The 14838-nt window shown below is 49.0% G+C and overlaps 1 long non-coding RNA gene across 1 annotated transcript; it reads right to left on the minus strand.

The window, feature by feature from the left end:
- Nucleotides 1-1982: 1982 nt before the first annotated feature.
- On the minus strand, nt 1983-5945 carry LOC131495327 (uncharacterized). Its single transcript, XR_009253893.1, has 2 exons — nt 5225-5945; nt 1983-3470 (listed from the first exon to the last, which is right to left on the minus strand). It is a non-coding gene; the product is annotated as an uncharacterized LOC131495327 (long non-coding RNA).
- Between the last annotated feature and the right edge of the window lie 8893 nt (nt 5946-14838).

The following is a 14838-nucleotide window of genomic DNA, read 5'->3' on the forward strand; positions in this document are numbered from 1 at the left end:
TAATAAAAGGTTGTAACTCCACTCTCCTCTGCTGCTTTTTTGTTTTCATTTCTTTGTTAAGTTGGTGCTTTGTGTCTTATTCTGATAAACCACTGTGGTCTCGCTCTGTTGTACTTTTCCTCCCTTTCATCCCTCCTTCCTGTCTGCAGATGTTTATTGAGCAGCTACTCATTTTAGGCCTTGGCAATGATGGATAACTGGACATTTGTGTGCACAGATCTTTAATGATGCTCTGCATAAGCAAAAAATACTGTGGACCTTCAATTGTTTTCTAGTTCAGAAGTTTGAAGAAGGTATCCATTCATGTATCTGCCCATCCATCCATCCATCCATCCACCCACATCCAAACATGTACCCATCCATCCATCCATCCACCTATCTGACCATCCATCCATCCATCCATCTATCCATCCATCCATCCATCCATCCATCAACCCACATCCATCTGTCCGCCCATCCATCCATCCATCTGCCCATCCATCCATCCATCCATCCACACGCACATCCATCCATCCATCCAACAACCATCTATCCATCCACCCACATCCATCTGTCCACACGTCCACCATCCATCCATCTGCCCATCCATCTATCCATCTACCTGCATCCATCTGTCCTCCCATCCATCCATCCATCTGCCCATCCATCCATCTCTCTACCCGCATCCATCTGCCCATCCATCCATCCATCCATCCACCCTCACATCCATCCATCCATCCATCTACCCACACATCCATCCATCTGTCTGCTCTTCCATCTACCTACCCATTTATTTATTCATTCAAAAAACATTAATTGAAGGACTGATGTGTGCTGGGAAGTGCCAGGCAGTAGAGATATAGCAGTGAACAAAACGGGTAGCAATCCTGCCATCAGAAATCCTGTTTCCTTATGAAGGGGACAGACAAAAACAGGACAGATAAGCAAGTTATGTAGTATGTCAAAAGTCAGTGCTATGGAAACCCTAAAGCAGGGGAGAGGGACAGGTAATGTGAAGGGACAGCTAACATTTTAACAAGAATGGTTGGGAACAGTTCCTCAGAGAAGATGACATCCTTCTTACAAGGAGAGAGGAAGCTGGCTATGGAGGTACCCACAGAGGGCAGAATTCCTGACAGAGGGACAACAATAGCAAGGTCTGGAGCTGTGGTGCCCTGGCATATTCTAGAAATAGAAAGGCAGTGCAGCTGGGCCACTGGGCCCTACCCAGAGGGTAAGGAGGAGAAGGATCAAGCAGGCACCGAGGCCACTGGTTGGGATGAGAAGGCCTGAGAAGCATCGGAGCTATGTTCAGTGATCCCACTTGGGTTTTAACAGGATCAGTCTGGCTGTTGTGTTTAGAATAAACAAAAAGGAGTGACATAGACCCAGGGAGCCTGGAGAGGAGGAAGTACAATGGTCTAAGTGAAAGACACCTGCGTAGGACAGGGCTGCGGCTCATAGGCTGTGCCCACACAATGCTAGGGGGTGCCATTGCAGCAAACGTTGTTGGAGTAGTGCCATAAGATCCTTCTGCTTTGGCCAGGGAGGTGGCAGTGGATGGGATGAACAGTGCTAGGGTTCTGGATCTATTTGGAAGCCAAGTCCAACAGGACTCGCCAACAAGGGCCTTTTCGCATTGGAAATGGAATCATCTTTTATTGTTCTCCTCAGAAGGTTCCTCTCCACAGACCAGGCACAGGGTAGAACTTTCATTTCGATTCTCAAGAACCAGCAGAATGGCACCGAGTGTTCCCCTGGTTTTGTCATAGGTCATCAATCTCCCCAGAGCCTGGGGAAGACAGAGTAGAAAGTGAGCCCAGATATATCTTTGGAGACAAGGTGCCTATAAATAGAATGTCATATGTGGTCAGTGACATTGTAGGAATTTGTGTTTTCTGAAGGGAAAAATATTTTGTCTTTGATGGATTTTCTGTTTTACAGACATAATTAATCACAACGTCTTAAGAAATCAATTTTTCTAATAGCAGAAATAATCTATGTTTTGCCAACTAGAAACACCACTTTTATTTAAGAAACACTCTCCCTTGGTTGATTGTACTTCTTGGCGCCAGGAGCGAGAATTCTGTCCATGTACACAGATTATAATGATTCACTGAGGAAATATGAAGTTCTTAGACCAGCGGAGAGCGTTCAAATGCCTTTGCCTTACCAACTGGATTCTCATTCAGAAATGGATTTGACAAATAAACAGTAAAATGTCCAAGAACAATTGTTTTCCAAATTTCTGAGCAATAAATACATGTTTCTACAGAGTGTTACGCAATGATGCAGAACCCAAGAATTTTTAGAACACGGCAGGTGTTTACTTAGTCCCCGGGTCCTGCCCCCAGTGTGGGACACCGCCCCCCGCCCCCCGCCTCAGTACCACCAAGACATGGGCTGTGGTCTCTTCCAGCACATCCCGAGGCAGGCTGAACTGCCTGTGGTTTCCTATTTGAGCAATACTCCTTGGAAAGTTCTTCTGTTAATTGGAAATCCTCCCTTCTGTAATTTCCCCATCGGCCCCAGGTCTTCCTTTTGGAATTACAAAGGATTCGTACAGTTCTTTTTTCAAAGAGAGGAGGACGGCTCTCAACTTGTAACGTTTCACTTTTCTCCACCCAGGCTTTCCTGGTGCCTTCGTCTGCCGCGGTGACCCACTCTTAAGACTGTCTTCTCAAAGAAGCCATTTTCATGGAGGCATATCAAAGGTCCCTTGTTCCTACAGAGAGTCACCCTGTACTTTCCACATCCATCCTTGTGTTTCTGGAGAGGGCCACATCCAGGCCCATGCCTAGCATGCCTCGCTCTTGCCATTGGCTCCAGAAAGGGGACTCACTTTGGGGAAAAAGTTCCACTTCTTTGAAAACAGCCAGGGAGCTCACACTTGGCTCACCCCGGCTCAGATGTTCAGGCTCTGTTGGAAGAGAAAACCCAGCATCCTGAATCCACCAGGGTCTGGCAGAAATCTCTCAAGAGAAAATGGCTTGATTTTAAAATTTTAACTGCCTTTGTCATTTTCCTGCCAGGCCGAACCTTGTATAAATGTGCTTTTAATTAAGTAAGAGCTTTGCTTATCATTCTCCTGCTCTGTTTAGTTTCCAGCAACTGCGTCAAATAGTCTCAGTCAACCTCTCCCATTAACATGAAGGCTGCTGGTGCCCGGGAGGCCTTGACAGGAGCCAGCGGTGCCCGCCTCGTTTTGCTTGTCGTGGCGGCCTGGCTGCTGGCTGGCGTCTTGACTGTGGCGTGATGGATGGCGTGCTGCCGTGGGCAGGGCCACCGGGGGGACCTGGCTGGTGCCGCACATGTCTGTCGCCTGCCTGAGTCCAACCTGGGTGAACGCAGAGGACACGCCTCTGGGGTGAAGTGAGGTCAGCAGAGAAGCTCTCGTCCGTTCCTTGCTCCAAAGGACACAGCTGCAGAGTGTTTTGGCTGTGGGGGTTTGTCGCTGTCCCAGAGTCGGAACTTGGAACAAAGTGTCTCTTCTCCAAAATTAAAAAAAAAAAAAAAAAAAAAAAGGTTAAAAGAAAGAGGAACAGAAACACAAATAAGGTGAGGAAAGTGCACCCAGCCTGCTGTGTGATGCAGGTGGAAACACCAGAGTCACCTAGAACGAGTTGTTGAAATTATCGTGGCAGGTGCTTTCTCGCCACACCGGGCTGGGTGACATTTCTCCATTCTAACAAAAATCCCAGCATTTTCCAAGGGGTGTCAGTTGAAGGACATGATTTCAACCGAGCACCCAGGTGTGCTGACCAAACCTCCATTGGCAAGTTCTGACGCCTGCTTTCTTCCAAGGTAAATATTGATTCTAACAGTGGGTGAAAATCTGTCCCTTCAGGTTTTGTGAGCACCCCTGACAAATGCGTTCCTTGAGCAGGAATCATGGGACAGGGTTGTCAACTCAGACCCCATGTTAAGCTCTCACGCAGGTATTTGAAAACAGTGCTTGGTGACACTGATTTCTTTCTCCTCTTTTTTTTTTTTTTTTTCAACGTTTTTTATTTATTTTTGCGACAGAGAGAGACAGAGCATGAACGGGGGAGGGGCAGAGAGAGAGGGAGACACAGAATCGGAAACAGGCTCCAGGCTCCGAGCCATCAGCCCAGAGCCTGACGCGGGGCTCGAACTCACGGACTGCGAGATCGTGACCTGGCTGAAGTTGGACGCTTAACCGACTGCGCCACCCAGGCGCCCCTTCTTTCTCCTCTTTTAAGGAGGCTGGCGTTCTAGATTGGCCCCTGGGCCTGAGAGCTCAGCTGCTTGCTTGGGTCCCAAACCCTTTCTTGCGTCTGGAATTTCGGGAAAAACCATGGCCTCCTTGTGTCCAAGGGCTAAGCCCATGGGTCCGAGTTTGCTTCTGCAGTTTCAGGAGTGAATTTCTTTCCACGGATCACCCGAAATAGGAATTTAAGTGCCTCCTGGCAGAAGGCTGACTCCTCTCTTTGTCATATTGTGATGAATGCTTTGGCGCACTACAGGGACCCAGGTTACAGAATGTCAGATCACCCATTACACGTCATGCTTCTCCTGATGACGGATTCACGGACGAGGGCGCTCAAAGCCCCACAATGAGTGGACGTCTAAGCTGCACCCAGGTTCCTGGGACTGATGGGCCCCATCCCGCCCCCCTACTGTGGCCTCTCAGGATCCTCCGGACCCTTAGAGAGGAGGGGGCTCTGACCTGGGCAGGAGGAGAGGGATGCCCTCCCTGGGCACGGTATAGGGTCGGGGGGAGGGGAAGCCAAGTCTCAGGCCTTTTTGGCCTGTTTGGCGCCCCTCTGTTTTGGGGTTCACACGGTGGGGAGAGCGATCCCTGCCTACGGTCAGTGCCATGCTGGTGTCTCCGTGCTCCCTGACTCCACCAGCATTGATACGGTGACTGGGTCTCCCCTCCCCCACCGCCCGCCCAAGCGCCCCTCTGCGGTTCTGTGGATTCCCCCTCCAGGGGCCCCGGCAATGGTAGCCAGAGCAACCTGTCAGAGAGGATATGGTTTTCCAGACTGAAATACATCAGAGCCCCATCACCCAGCGGTGATCTCAGGCTTTACCCCCTAATGTAGGGGTGGGGGCAACGAGAACTGGGGCTCCAGACTCTGATCTTTCAGGAGAATTCCTCAGACTACACGTGAGGTCATCTTCTCTATGGGGCAAGCAACTCCCACCCACTTCCTTCTGGATCCCAGCTCCAGAACAAAGAGACCGGAAGAAGCAGGTTGCCCGGCTTCAGTCACCTCACCTGTAAATGCGGGAGCCCCTTCTCCAGCTGCCCCTACTGCGGGGCACAGACCCAGTGAGCATTCCAAGAGGGTGCATCAACTCAGTTACCGGTCACCCAGCTCATCCCCAATAAGCAGGAGCCTCTCCACCGGAAGTGCCTGCAACATATCTTCATGCACGCCCGAGGGCATCGCTAATGGAAACTGGAGAACACCTAGGACGTCCCCCACCTTCCCCTGTGAGAGGAACGGGCTCTGTTGATCTGGAATAGATGTTTGCAAATCAATGAACAGTCGGCCGGATGGCTGCTAAACATTTCTTGTAGAAGGAAAGCGAAGTAAGGGGGAGTTCGCACGAGGTGATACCATTGCCGTAGAAAAAGGATCAAAGGGGCACGTTGACCCCATCTGTTGGTTATTGGTTTTCTTCAAAGAAATCCTACCTCTTGTGACCACTGGAATAGTCTGATATGAAATACATAGAACAAAGCCCGGTGTGCATGAGAGGGAGGCAAGCCATAAGAGACTCTTAAGTACAGAGAACAAACTGAGGGCTGCTGGAGGGGAGGTGGGTGGGCAGTGGGTGCAATGGGTAATGGGGAGGGGCGCCTGGGCTGTTCCGTCAGCTAAGCACTTGACTCTTGGTTTCAGCTCAGGTCATGATCTCATGGTTTGTGAGTTTGAGCCCAGCATGGGGCTCCATGCTGGCAGCGTGGAGCCTGCTTGGGATTCTCTCTCTCCCTCTCTCTCTCTGTGTTCTCCCCCCACTCGCACTGTCTCTGTCTCTCAAAATAAACAAATAAACTTAAAAAAACTTTTAAAAAGAAAAAACAAGTGGGGGATGGGCATTAAGGAGGGTACTTGTTGGGATGAGCCCTGGGTGTTATATGTAAGAGATGAGTCACTGGGCTCTACCCGTGAAGCCAAGATGACACTGTATATTCACTAACTTGAATTTAAATGAAATAAATTTTAAAAATGGTGTAATTTCAGATTTTGGAAGCACTTTTCCACAGGAAAGACCGAGAAAGAAGAGGGAGAAAGAGACAGAAGAGGCCAGGGCCAGATGGATGGTTCCCAGAGAGGGAACACGCCTGGGCTCCCGGTTGAGGACAGTGACAACAGACCAGGTCAACATGTAGTGCCCCAAGTGGTCTAAAGCACGGTGCTAGTTACAATAGAACATACCAGCTGGAAAGGGAAACACCGGATGGCCTGTCATCTGGGCATCGTTCGGGTTGGGTTGGGGGGGTATCTGAACAATTTTGCAATAAATCACCCACGTGACTATAGAATAACAGCTTTTTTGCTTCCTCAGCTAAGGCAACTTACCTGTCCCAATGTCACCTCAGGGCCTGGGCTTCCCCAGAACCAGAAATCAAGAGAAGGAGAGGCCAGACGAGGGTGTGCAGTGTAGCCTGGAATTGCTTGAGTGGGTCTGAAGAAACCAGACGTCTTCAGGACGGGGCTGACAGGGGCATGCTACCCCAGCTGCTCTGGTCCTCACGGAGAAACTGACCAATGGAAATGCAGTTTGGGTTTGTTTTTTTTTTTTAACTTTATCAATTCCCTAGAAAAAGTCCCCCACAGCATTTGTTTTCCATTTTTAAGCTGTTACAAGAAAAATGGAGTGAGAACAGATGCCCCCCACATGTGTCCCTCATCTGAATCTACTCAATTGCCCCTCCGTCCCATGGCTGCCTGGCCACTTTCCTCTCCTCTGATGGTGATCCTTAACATAGGGGCTACCCTATCATCAGTCACCTTCCAGACAGACTCCATAGATTTCAAGCGTCAAAATCGGAGAATTCCCCACACGATCATTTTATTGGGGGGAGGGAGAAAGGAGAGCAGGGGAAGAAAAGCAAATTAAGTACAGCTTACATTTTCCACGCCCTCTGCTGATGCTAGATCTCGGCAAGCCTCCTCCTTACCATGTGTTCCGCGTGTTGAATAACAAACTGAAAGGTTCGTTTCCAGGGTTATGTTACTGTTGGCTGATAGCGTATCATTTCAAGGGGGTCCATTTTTCTCAGCTCCTGCTCAAATCACTTTGGCAAGTTTAATCTGGTCTAACAGTTTTGCTATTTACAGCTGGAATTTCTGTATCTTAAGAGCGCCCCGGGAATTTAGCTGAGTGGCTAAAAGATTGACTTACAGCTCTGAACCAGGTGGAAGAGGGGAAACATACAAAATATACAAGGGGGTGTATTGCTGAATTATCTCTGCTCTAAGAGCATTCCTATGGGCACAGGGATTAATTCCTGGTCTTCAAGCAGTAGAACACCCCCAAAGCCACAAGAGGGGAGTTCTGTGCTGGGAAACATGGGGGTTGGGAAGAGCACAGTCCCGGGCTCACTGATTTACCAGCCCTGTAGTCTGGGGTGTATTCCTTGATCTCTCTGGGCTTTCTTTTCTTCATTTGCGGAATGGGGTTAATAAATCCCACCCTGGAGGGTTGTCCTGGGGATAGAACAGGTGATTTCCCAGGAAACATTACATCCACAAGTCTCCTCTCTCTCTCTCTCCCTCTCTCTCCCTCTCTCTCTCTCTCTCTGTCCCTGTTTAGATGTATCTCCATCCCCTTCCCTATCCAAACCCCTTTCTCTTGCTTTTCTTTTCTTTAAATGTGTTTTGGATGATGCAGAGCTTGGGAATTATGAGGGGGATCAGAGGAATTGTGACCCCCAATCCTCACAGATGACTCCGTAGTTGATAAAGCTTTTTTTACAAGTTTGACTCATCCTAGTCTTTTTTTTTTTATTTTTAAAAATAATTTTTTAACGTTTATTTATTTTTCAGAGACAGAGACACACAACACAGTTGGGGAGGTGCGGAGACAGAGGCGGACACAATCTGAAGCAGGCTTCAAGCTGTCACCACAGAGCCTGACGCAGGGCTTGAGCCCACAAACCGTGAGATCATGACCTCGGCTGAAGTCAGACACTTAACTGACTGAGCCACCCAGGCGCCCCTGACAGTGACGATCATGCTGGTGACAGTGACACTGAATGTTGACGGTCATGGCCGCTGACAATGCCGCAGGCTTCCTTGTGCCAACACTCTGTGAAGTGGTCCAACATACAGTCACTCACCTAATGCTCACAACATCTTACTTGGTAGGACCGTTTCCCCATTTTATAATCGGGATGCAGTTCACAGATACCCAAGGTCACAAAGCAAGAGTGTAACAGAACAAGATTCAAATCCAGTTTTTATGACTCCAGGAGGCTCCATATCAAACCTCGGTCTGATTCTTTTTTGCTATCTCAGGCAATAGATGGCAATAGAGAGGAAATAGTCCCTTTGTAGGAAACGATGTCATAAGGAAGACTTTTAAAGGAAGAGACAGTAAGAGCATTCAGCAAATACCTTAGATGTCTATTAAGACTGGCCAGCGCACGGGACATTGAGGAGCCCTTGAAGTCGCCCACATGAGAGATGATGGGAGCAGGTGTATCTTTTGTTCCTCGTCTATTTCCAGGCCCTTTGGCTACTTGTTCTGCAGTGGCCACCACTCTGACCAGCTCCGTATGGATTCCAAGGAGTCACGTCGGCACAGTCCTAGGGTGCCTCCCTGCCCACCTCTCCTCCCGCCCCAGTGTCCATGTGTGTGCCACCTGCAAATTCATGGGGAATTAGGGTCCCATGGCACGAACTTTAGATCAGTGCAGGATGCAGGCAAGTAGAGTTATTTCTCCTTCCTTCCTCAGAACGAATTGTTCTCAGACTCAAGCATTCCTAGGTCCTTCAGAAAATGGTTCCATAAGGACTAGCCAGCAAGGACACTTGTGACAAAGTGGAGGTCATCTGGTGACACCCCGACCCTCAGATTGGCTCTCTCTTTTCCCCCCTGGCTTACTGCCCTCCCTGCTCACGGCTGTTTTCCAGGGAATGCACCCTCTGGTAGGGTAATGAGCATGCACGATTCTGCCTTGGACCCTGCTTGCTGGGTCACCCAGGCCACGACACCAGGACTGGGGCAATAGGCATCAAGGTTGGGAAGGGGCGTATTATCTAGCTACATTTAAAAAGGGAAAGGACTTGATGACGGGAGGTGAGTGTAAAGAGTCGAGGATGGCTTCCAAGCTGAATTTTAGTGAAGTGATGCCTTCTTAAAAAAAAAAAAGAGGTCACCATTAGCGGGCTACTTTCTTAGGAACTTGCCTCCGTGTAGCAATTTCTAGCACCTATCATCCTTGATGCAGAAGTTGGGTGGCAATCTGTTTCCTAACAGCCATCCCGTGAAGCGATTGTGTGATGGGAGTAGGAGTGACTTTTAATATTTGGATAGAGGGATGCCTGGGTGGCTCAGTCAGTTGAGCTTCTGACTTGAGCTCAGGTCACGATCCAGAGGTTTGTGTGTTCGAGCCCCGTATCAGGCTCTGTGCAGACAGCATGGAGCCTGGAACCTGCTTTGGATTCTGTGTCTCCCTCTCTCTCTGGCCCTCTCCTGCTTGTGCTCTCTCTCTCTCTCTCTCTCTCTCTCTCTCTCTCAAAAATAAATAAATAAACATTAAAAAATATTTGGAGGGGTGACTGGGTGGCTCAGTCGGCTGAGCATCTGACTTCGTCTCAGTCATGATCTCACGGTTCATGGGTTTGAGCCCCACGTCGGGCTCTGTGCTGATGGCTCAGAGCCTGGAGCCTGCTTTGGATTCTGTGTCTCCCTCTCTTTCTACCCCTCCCTGCTTACACTCTTTCTTTCTCTCTTTCAAAAAATAAATAATAAACATTAAAAAAAATTTAAAAAATTTAGATGAAATCGTATAATTTGGAGGGAATTTTGTTTAATTTCTTCAGATGACCCATGAAGCAACAAGGTAGATATTACTGTTGCTGTTTATATCTGATAACTCTGAGGCACAGAATCAACAATCCTCCTGGCCAAGAACAGACAGCTCCTCAGCAAGCTGTGAGTTTGGGCTCCTGGAGCCATGTTTCTTTGACCAGCAAGCCCCTGGTAGGTACCTGATCCTCAGTGATACCGCTCCGTCTTTAGGGTCCTCATTCCCTTCTGATGCAGGGACCCCCTTTTGGGATAACAGAAACTACAATTCTTCAAGTGTGGGTGGGCTTGTGATTTCCTTCTTCAGTATAAGCCTCTCACGGATTCTCAATAGTACAGGCGGTCAAATCTTCGGTTAATGCTTTTCCTGTACATACAAGGAGAGATTATGCCATGCTCATTGATAGAAAAATCCAAGATTGTAAAAATGCCAGTCCTACCTAAAGGAACCTATGGATTCAATACAATCCCAATAAAAACCCCCAAAGGTCTGTTTGGTGGCATTTGATGAGCCTGGTCGAAAACTGCAGAAATTCAGAGGGCCAAGACAGCCGAAGCAATCTTAACGAAGAACACAAGAGTTCCTTCACTTCTCTGCAGATCCCTACATTCCCTTCTTTTAAATGCTGCTCAGAATGTACCTTTGCCAGGGAGCCTGCATGGTACTGCTTACCCGGGCCGGATCAGTCCCCGCGGTCCACGGGAGTCCACTTGACAGTTCCAATTTGCGCTCTGTGGTTCTGCGAAATTGTAACTAGTAAGTCTCTGCATCTTTATGGGACCCAGAAGCTCTTTCCTGCCTTGTCTGTCTGGGCTTCATGGAGATGCTATGAATTGGGCGGAGTAGATACTGTCACTGATATTTGACAGGCCTTCCTTCCATCACCCTGTGAGGGGAGTGGCCAGGATCCACAGCCGGCCTCTCCCCTTCCTTGGCTGCCTGCGGTCCATCCACAGGGCATCTCCCCTCTCCCTGTCCCCAAGACAGCCCACGGAACTCTCTGCAGTACTGAGCTCAGGACTTGGCTCCATGAGCCCCAGCTCTTACCGATTATGACAGCCTGTCCTCAAAGGACATCGAAACTGACAGGACATTCCTCTAAGAGTCGGAGGGAAAGGGCTGCGTCCACATTGTTTACTATGTGGGTGTTGTTCATTTGTGCAACGTCTCCTTCCGTAAACATTTGTTAAGTGCCACCCACAGTTGTTCCCACTGCCGACTGCCCCTTACTGGACGCTCGTTCTGCAGGCATCGTGGGGCAGAGAGGAAGATATCCTTTCCCCACTGAGTTCTCATTGTTACGGGGATTAAAGCAGATTACCCATCAAATAATAGTGGGATCTGAGCTGTTGATAGGCACACACGGGGTGTCATTAAAGCTTCCCCAAGGAGAAGTTGGGCCAATTAAATGATTACATTTCCCTTCTTTTATTTTCTGAAGATCCGCAAGAAGGAAACTTGGACATGTGACAAAATCTGTAGGTTCTCTGGAAAAACTTTCGTTCTGCTGTTTTTCTGTTCCCACTGAGGTGGTCCAGGTCCGTGACCGAACCCCAGCCCTCCCTCCACTTCCTTTTGTATCTTGTACACGCTGCCAGACTGACCTTAAGCACACAACTTTGTTCCTCCGCTGTCTGCGTTGGCTCCCTACTGCCTTCAGCAACATTTACTTACTCTCTGCTCCCTACAAACGCTACATTTGGCACCACGAGCGGCTTGGCCACCAAAAGTCTCACAGGGAAACTAAAGTAGCTGATACAGATTTATTTCCTTAATCAAGCATCAACCTAAACGTGACTTTTTCAGGTGCGCCCTCGCTGGAGGCATGGCTGCAATCCCTTTTTCTATCACATCAATCCTAACAGATATACATAAGCAGAGGTGAACTTTCCAGCGTCTGCCTCCTGTGCTAGATGGGAAACTCTAGGAAGACAATGACGGTGTCCGTCCTGGTCGCCACCACAGCTGTGGCTGACAGAGCGTGGGCACATGAGTCGTGCCTCAGAGACGGTAAGGGCATGGTTACTAGTTCCGAGACCATTCTCAGCATTTGGAAGTTTCCATCCAGGGCTTTTCCATACAGACTCCTCTGTATCAGGATTTATGGGAGAAGCGAAAAGAAATACAAATAGCTTGAAACTCAGCCTAAGACCCCAGGGCTTGTACGTTACTGGAAGAGACAGATATCCGCACGGGTTCTGAGTCTGGGCTCCTGTGTGCCACCTCCTTGAAACCACGTGGAGCACAGGGCCATTATCTCACATCAGGAGGTCTCTCTAGTCCCACCCCCACCATTCAACGTCTACCTCCATTGCATTTTCACTAACGCTTCTGAGAGAAGGTTGTGGAAGCTCATGTTTGTTGGACATTCACTCTGGGCCGGGCATTATGCAGAGCATTTTTCATGAGGTTTTATAATCAATCGAAGCAAAGAGTCCATTTGAGAGAAAAGACATCGAGGCTTAGAGCGATGACCTCACTTGTCCCAGGTCACACAGCTGGGGAGTAGGGGAGGCTGAAATGGATCGAGGGCTCTGTGATAAAGCCTTGGTTACAGAGGGCAGAGTCACTCTGGCCAGTTTAGAAAGGGATTTACCTCTGTTATTGGGCGGACAGTACACTTATGGAGGTTCTGGAGGATACGATTCCAGGTGAGCTTCCAGAAACATCTCTGATGCCACAGAGGCTCCCCAGCGAGCTGCCTGAGGGGGAGATGCCTCGGGAGCCTCATCAGGACCTGCCTCTCTCCTACTCAACTCACTTCTGAACTTCCTGAAGGAGTGCTTCCTTTTTATTTGAGGTATAATGGACATAAAACATGATATTAGTTTCAGATGTTCAGCAATAAATCGATATTTGTCTTGGAGCGGTCCTGATTGGCATACAGACTAAGTCACAACTGGAACCCCTGCTGCAAGGGAGTCTGGGAAGTCTAGTGTCGAGCTTTTAGCCTCTGTGGAGCAAAAAGGCACATTAACTGGACCTGGAGAAGATGTGGAGGAAGGCAAGTCAGAGAATCAGCCTCAAACTCCAACACGGAAGTCCAAGTCTTGTCCAAAGGCCTTTTCAGCCCACTGACTGCAGTGGACGTTACTGATTGACGCCCCAGTATACGCACACGCCCCCTCCCCACCCCGCTTCCTTCTCCTCAACCACAAAAGCGGGTTCGTGTCAGAGTGTGCCCAGCTCCTCCCGCCAGTAAAGATAGATTCCAGCGGGGTGACAGGTGACGCTTCTAGGAAAGCAGTTGCTTTCTCGATGAAAAGGCACAGATCAAACTGGAATTTCCTTTTGAGACTTGTCCTTTCCCTCTCTTCTTTCCTACCTGGAAGTGTGAGCAAGTTATCTAGAAGTGGTAGACCCTTCCAGGGAGCACATGGGCCAAAACCACATGGAAGAATTGGAGGAGGAGGCAGGAAGGAGCGCACGTCCTGGCCGTAGTGTAGAGGTGTCTTGCCAGCCCCTCAACTGCCTGCCTGTGACCTTATTGTTATGCCAGAAAAGTAGATAGAAAAATTAGATAAGCTTGTGTCTGTCCAGTTCTCTGGTTTCTGGTAGTTGTAGAGCCTAAAGAGTCTTCCCTGGGGTCAGTCCTCAGATATCCCACCCACGGCTGATGGAATGTTAGGGCTGGATGAGCAGTTAGAGGAGACCTGACTTCAGTCCACAGACCACCTGTAGTAAATTTAGCGGCTTCAAACAGTCATCATTTCATTTGTTCTTGATCGCGTGGGGCAGGAATTCTGGCCAGGTGCTTGGTCTGTGCTGTGGGGGATCATTGGCTATGTGGATTCAGTGGGTGCCTGGGCTGGGCTGGGCTGGAAGGTCCCAGGAGACTTCACTCCCAGGTCTGGCACCTCCATATGGCTGTTCTTTTGCCCTGGCTGACTTGGGCTTCCTCACAGCATGGTGGTTGGTCTCAGGAGAGTTAGGTTTCTCAGAGTCCAAAGTAGAAGCTATAGACATTTTAGGGACTTACACGACACTGTTTCTGCTGCATTCTCTTGGTCAAGAAAACTCACAGGGCCCACCCAGATTTGAGGAGAGGAGAAAGGGACTCTGCCTCTTACTGGGAGGAACAGCAGGGTCACATTGCAAAGGGTCATGTGGGGCGACAGGTACCAGTGCCGCCATTTTAGGAAACGAATACGCCACACTTTCCGCTTCCCTACTGGTCCCGATTACCCCACAAAATGCCTCATTTAATAATTTTTATATGGGAGGCAGAGTCAATAGTTATAGGATCCCTACCCCATGTCCAGTGCTGTGCTAACCACTTTCACATAGAATTTCTCACTTACTTGTGACTTATATTTTCAAAATGATTGTCCCTAGACCTCATCTCTGGGTTCATTCGAACCGTCTGCTGATGGAAAGTAAGTCGCTGGTCAGTCCATAAAGCAGGACGCACGATGATTCCCTGACGGATGGGACTTGTCCGGCCGTCCTCCATACGCAGGGGTAAGCCTGAGCTTTCTCTCTTTATCCCTGGGGATCACGGTACACTGACTTCCATTCCTAAAAGAGTTCCTTCACACTCTTTTTCATTCAGCTCCCTGGAGGGCTGGACACCTGTTCCTTTAGAGGTTCTTTTAGTACTGAAAATAAATCATCTCTATGCCTCTGGGCACCAATTAAAACTTGGACAGACAGAAAGTATTGGGGGGGGGGCGGTCTGTGCTAACTCCCTTCTATTTGATTGTCAAACAGCCTCCCAGAGCTAGTAAGGAACGACAGACTGTGGTAGCCCGTGATGTCTGCACAAGAACTGATGACAGACACACCCAGAGGCTTAAGGGTGTTTGTGCTGAACAATGGCCCCCTCGGGACTGTCTTATTTTATC

Source organism: Neofelis nebulosa, chromosome 2, assembly GCF_028018385.1.
Source record: "Neofelis nebulosa isolate mNeoNeb1 chromosome 2, mNeoNeb1.pri, whole genome shotgun sequence".
Classification (NCBI taxonomy): Eukaryota; Metazoa; Chordata; class Mammalia; order Carnivora; family Felidae; genus Neofelis; species Neofelis nebulosa.